Source organism: Coregonus lavaretus (genome assembly GCF_964263955.1).
Source record: "Coregonus lavaretus genome assembly, chromosome: 9".
NCBI classification, from domain to species: Eukaryota; Metazoa; Chordata; class Actinopteri; order Salmoniformes; family Salmonidae; genus Coregonus; species Coregonus lavaretus.
This window is the reverse complement of record NC_139996.1, coordinates 16,476,188-16,482,603: the sequence shown is the minus strand read 5'-3', so window position 1 is coordinate 16,482,603 and position 6,416 is coordinate 16,476,188.

Below are 6,416 nucleotides of genomic sequence, written 5' to 3'. Positions count from 1 at the left end.
TGCTATATAAAGGGGAAGTAATCAGGGAGGTGATGAATTCCAGGTGTGCCTAATGAGGCGCAGGTGTGCGTAATGAAGGTTGCCAGGTGTGCGTAAGGATGGTTTGCCACGACCGGTGGTTAGTAGACCGGCGACGTTGAGCGCCGGAGAGGGGGAGCGGGAGTGGACGTGACAGGGAGCGAGAGACATCCTGTGCCAAGGTGGGCCACTAGTACTTAATGGAGATGGATTGAGTGGTGCGGGTGATACCTGGGTGGCCAGCAGCAAGGGATGTGTGCGCCCAGGTCAAAAGCCGATTCCTTACCTCTGTGGGAACGTAGGTGCGCTCCGGAGGACAGGTAGCTGGTGAGGGTTCCCTCTCCTGAGCCTGGCAGATGTCCACGTCTATGTCCCAGAGCACGGTGGCAACGATTTGGGAGGGCGGTATGATGGGACCACTCAGGACAGGAACCTCTCCCGAATCATGGAGTCAAGACAGAGCATCTGCTTTGATGTTATTTGAACCTGGGTGGTATGACAAGGTGAAGTTGAATCTAGTAAAGAATAGGGCCCACCTTGCTTGGCGCAGGTTCAGTCGCTTGGCTGTCCGTATGTACTCCAAGTTCCGATGGTCAGTGAGGATGAGAAACGGGTCCGTGGCGCCCTCCAGCTAGTGTCTCCAGTCCTCTAATGCCAACTTCACCGCCAGGAGCTCCCGATCACCGACATCATAGTTCCTATCTGCAGGGGACAGTTTTTTTGAGTAGTATGCACATGGATACAGTTTTTGTGGATTACCTTGACGTTGTGACAGGACAGCCCCCACGCCCACTTCTGAGGCATCCACCTCCACCACGAAGGGCAACGTAGGGTCTGTGTGTTTCAGCAATGGGGCGGAGGTGAAACGCCCCTTCAGCAGGCGGAAGGCCTCATCAGCTGCAGGATTCCACGCCAATTTACGGGGACCACCTTTGGGGAGAGAGGCGATGGAGCTGAAGTTCCTGATGAAGCGGCGGTAAAAGTTGGCAAACCCCAAAAAACGTTGTAGTCCCTTTATGGTCTAGTTTGGTAAAAAAAACTGGGCCCCGCGGAGCTATTCAATGGCGGCCGGCACCAACGGGAGGGGGTAGCGGTACTTGGTGGTGATGACATTGAGACCTCTGTAGTCAATACACGGACGAAGAAGAAACCAGCCGACGCAGGGGAGGTGGATGTGCGGATGAAACCCTGTTGGAGAGCCTCCTGGAAGTACTCCTCTATAGCCTTGGTTTCAGCCACCAACAGGGGGTGGATGCGGCTGCGCGGAGGCACAGAGTCTGTTAGCAGGTCAATGGCACAGTCCCAGAGGCGATGAGGAGCGAGACAGGTGGCGCGAATCTTGGAGAAAACCTCCCGGAGATCCTGGTAAACCTCTGGGATGTCGGCCTGGAAGGCAACCACAGGACTCTCAACCGACGTGGAATCACAAGGTAAGGGAAAGCAGGTCTTCCGGCATCCCAGTGCCCAGGCTGTAATCTCCATCCTCGGCCAGGAGATGGTGGGGTCGTGGCATTGGAGCCACGGGAGGCCGAGGATGACTTTGTGTACGGGTGCCTGGATGATGAGGAAAGGGAGGCTTTCTTGGTGCAAGGGTCCCATGGTGATGTTGAGTGGTGCTGTGATGTGTGTGACTGTGCCAGATTCCAGTGGTCGGTTATCCAGTCCTTGAACCGGAAACGGAGAGGAGAGTGGGTATTATGTTATGTTCAGGGAGGAGGCAAGGGCCTGGTCAATAAAATTCCCCACAGCTCCAGAGTCCACTAGAGCTGTGGAAACAACACATGAGGGACAGCCAGCTAGTGAAATCGGTACTAAGAAGGGTTTGGTGACAGATGATCGCTGGACCGTCCCTCTGCTCTAGTGGCTCTCGGGTTAGAATGTAGTGGACTCTGTTGAAGCTGGTGTCCCTCCTGGCCACAATAGGGACAGAGCCCCAGTTGTCTCCGACGGAGTCGCTCAGCCGCGGAGAGGCGTGTGGCCCCTACCTCCATGGGTTCAGGAGGAGGGAGAGAGGCGATGGGAGTGCCGACACTCCCGAAGGAGGTTATCCAGACGGATGGCCATCGCGATGAGTGTGTCCAATGAGAGGGTGTTGTCTTGGCATGCCAGCTCCGTCTGGACCTCCTCACACAATCCTCTTCTACAGTGAGGGAAAAAAGTATTTGATCCCCTGCTGATTTTGTACGTTTGCCCACTGACAAAGAAATGATCAGTCTATAATTTTAATGATAGGTTTATTTCAACAGTGAGAGACAGAATAACAACAAAATAATCCAGAAAAACGCATGTCAAAAATGTTATAAATTGATTTGCATTTTAATGAGGGAAATAAGTATTTGACCCCCTCTCAATCAGAAAGATTTCTGGCTCCCAGGTGTCTTTTATACAGGTAACGAGCTGAGATTAGGAGCACACTCTTAAAGGGAGTGCTCCTAATCTCAGTTTGTTACCTGTATAAAAGACACCTGTCCACAGAAGTAATCAATCAATCAGATTCCAAACTCTCCACCATGGCCAAGACCAAAGAGCTCTACAAGGATGTCAGGGACAAGATTGTAGACCTACACAAGGCTGGAATGGGCTACAATACCATCACCAAGCAGCTTGGAAGAAATGGAAGAAACACAAAATAACTGTCAATCTCCCTCAGCCTGGGGCTCCATCCAAGATCTCACCTCGTGGAGTTGCAATGATCATGAGAACGGTGAGGAATCAGCCCAGAACTACACGGGAGGATCTTGTCAATGATCTCAAGGCAGCTGGGACCATAGTCACCAAGAAAACAATTGGTAACACACTACGCCGTGAAGGACTGAAATCCTGCAGCGCCCGCAAGGTCCCCCTGCTCAAGAAAGCACATATACATGCCCGTCTGAAGTTTGCCAATGAACATCTGAATGATTCAGAGGAGAACTGGGTGAAAGTGTTGTGGTCAGATGAGACCAAAATAGAGCTCTTTGGCATCAACTCAACTCGCCATGTTTGGAGGAGGAGGAATGCTGCCTTTGACCCCAAGAACACCATCCCCACCGTCAAACATGGAGGTGGAAACGTTATGCTTTGGTGGTGTTTTTCTGCTAAGGGGACAGGACAACTTCCCTGCATCAAAGGGACGATGGACAGGGCCATGTACCGTCAGATCTTGGGTGAGAACCTCCTTCCCTCAGCCAGGGCATTGAAAATGGGTCGTGGATGGGTATTCCAGCATGACAATGACCCAAAACACACGGCCAAGGCAACAAAGGAGTGGCTCAAGAAGAAGCACATTAAGGTCCTGGAGTGGCCTAGCCAGTCTCCAGACCTTAATCCCATAGAAAATCTGTGGAGGGAGCTGAAGGTTCGAGTTGCCAAACGTCAGCCTCGAAACCTTAATGACTTGGAGAAGATCTGCAAAGAGGAGTAGGACAAAATCCCTCCTAAGATGTGTGCAAACCTGGTGGCCAACTGCAAGAAACATCTGACCTCTGTGATTGCCAACAAGGGTTTTTCCACCAAGTACTAAGTCATGTTTTGCAGAGGGGTCAAATACTTATTTCCCTCATTAAATTAATTTTCTGGATTTTTTTGTTGTTATTCTGTCTCTCACTGTTCAAATAAACCTACCATTAAAATTATAGACTGATAATGTCTTTGTCAGTGGGCAAATGTACAAAATCAGCAGGGGATCAAATACTTTTTTCCCTCACTGTAAATAAGGTGCGGAGCGCCGGCTCAATCCATCCGCTGCCACTGTACGAAAGGTGAGGGTGTACACCGCAGCGGGCTGCTCCTCCTGCCGTAGGTGGAGTAGGCGCTCACACCAAAAAAGCAGGGGAGCATGGCGTCCTTCCTGGTGCTCACCACTCTGGTTTGGTAAGGTCTCATCTGCTTTCAGTATAATGTATGAACTTAAGTATGAAAACACAAAAGTTCCTGTGTCAATTGAATACAAGCAAACTTCAGAGCCAACCAGACAGGCGATCTAAGAGAGACACATTTTATCAACATTTTTGGATAGTCAAAGCCTTTGTTGCAAAGGAAATCTGGGGACAAAAAGGTCATTCGGGGTGGTTGTTGTTATTGCTCTGAGTTGCTCTCTGACATTTTACAAACTAAATTATTACATTGATGTTATTGGACTGTGATCTATTCCAAAGTGTCCTATAGGAGAAAATAAATAAATGTTACTGCCATACCTTTCTCCACCACTAGAGAGAGACACACTCAAACCTTTCTATGTGTTGTACCAAACATGGCTCTGCTCTGTAGTACCACAAGGAGAAGTCCCTCACAAACAGCAGGCTGCTTATGATCCTGAAAAGTGAAGCAAGGTAGGCTACATTTACACAGGCAGCCCAATTCTGATATTTTTTACCCTAAATTGGTATTTTGACCAATCAAATTAGATCTTTTCACATTCAATCTTTTTCAGAGCATTTCTGATTTGTCAAAAATCTAATTCTGATCTTTTAAAAATACGAATGAGTGAAAAAAAGATCAGAATTGGGCTGCCTGTGTAAATGCAGCCGTGGTGTATGAGAGTTCATGTGGAGGCCAGAGTAGTAAAGATAAAGATATGTGGCCAGTAAACCAGTAGGAAGAGCAGCAACACCTACAACATGATACGACAACACAATATATTTTTAACTCAAGTTTCAAAACATTACATTGATTAAATTGATTATAATTATACAACAATAAATAATAAAATATCCCTTCAGATATAGATAGTATTGCTATTTTAGATAAAGATATCAAGCTCTTGGTACGTCAGTTCAGCACTGTTCATACTGCACTGGTAGTAAAAACATACTGTAGTGAAATAGAAAAGGTGCCACAAGGTAAATTGTAGCTGGGATATCTCAGCTCAGTGCAACACTGATTAGTGTTGGTGGATTACCAGGAAAGGCATAGTTAAACAGTAAACTTTACCCCTCCTCTTAATGATCATATGATGCTGGCTAAACACAATCTGCTTGACGAGGAAGAAAGGAGGAGGACAACTAGCTTACTCCCTTTACCTGACAGAAAGAAGGAAAGAACGACAGAGGGAGAGAAAGAGAGAGTTGCTTTGAAGGCATAGGAATAGACCAAGAACACACAACAGAAGACAACAGGAGCCTACAAGTACAAAGGATTTTTAAAAGGGGGAGCATGACTACTATTCAAGTGACTGTGTATGGACCAAAGAAACAGTGGAGAGAGAATTCTAATGGACAGCTCAATTTGGATAGAGGAGTGGACATTACTGCGAGTCCTCCTAAAAAACTGTCCCACTCTATCGAGGAGATCCTGAAGAAGCCATTCAGAGTGGGAGAAGAGAGGCGAAAGGGGCTAAGTGGATGGTCTGTTAACAGACAGAATGAAGAATGCCCATACCAACATGTACATACAGGTACTGTGTGTTCAATTGACCTTGACTTGTTATGTTACCATTATGGGCAGGCTTTGGGGGAGTATACATTAGAAGGTGTTAGATGTCAAATGGCTCATGCTGTCTCAAGTCTGGGAAATTGTATTCTGTGTATCATATTTTACGGTAACATTATCTGAGTTGAGCTAATAGTTCTTGGAGTTATTTTTAGGACAAATATAATCAAGCAATATTCTGCTTTCTTTCTGTCCACAGAAGGAACGTTTCAACACAGGGTGCGGCCACAGCATGTGCACATCGTCACTGACTGGAGAGGTGACCATACTTCATTTCACCACAACACAGAGGTCACAAGACTACACCCTGGAGAGTGCAACATTGACCGCATCTCCCCAGACCACAGTGGGGACTCCAGCAGCCACAGTAATGGCTCCTGTAAGGATAGTATTGTTCAGGACAGAGCAGGGAGAGAGGAGGGCCAGGACCAAGGCAGAACCCAGTGGGAGAGGAACAGCTGCCAGGCTCGTCATGGTGAGATTTAACACAGGTCTTACAGTCAATATTGCTGGAATCAAGCAGTGGAATTATATCTGAGGATGAACGACATTACAAAAAAGGGTTTTTGATTATGATGATGATAATGAGGAACGACGACGGATGATGATGATAATTATGATGATGATACAGACTCTTTTGCTTGTGTTTGGTGTGCACAGTGCAGAGGAGGAGAAGGAAGACCCGAACCAGCTTCACTACAGGTCAGGTGGAGAAGCTGGAGAAGGTGTTCCTGGAGACCCACTATCCTGATGTCCACATCCGGGACACGCTGGCCTCTCATCTGCAGCTCACTGAGGGAAGAGTACAGGTATGCTAGCATGAAACAGATAAATATAGAGGTGAAAGAAACGCACACCTATTTAGGCGAGGTGCTGGCTAAAGAAGTAAAACACTTGAAAAAGAAAAGGAAAGCAGCACACTCTGGGAGCTCAAATGTAATAATTTAATAACCTAATAACCAACGTTTCGACAGACAAGCTGTCTTTAT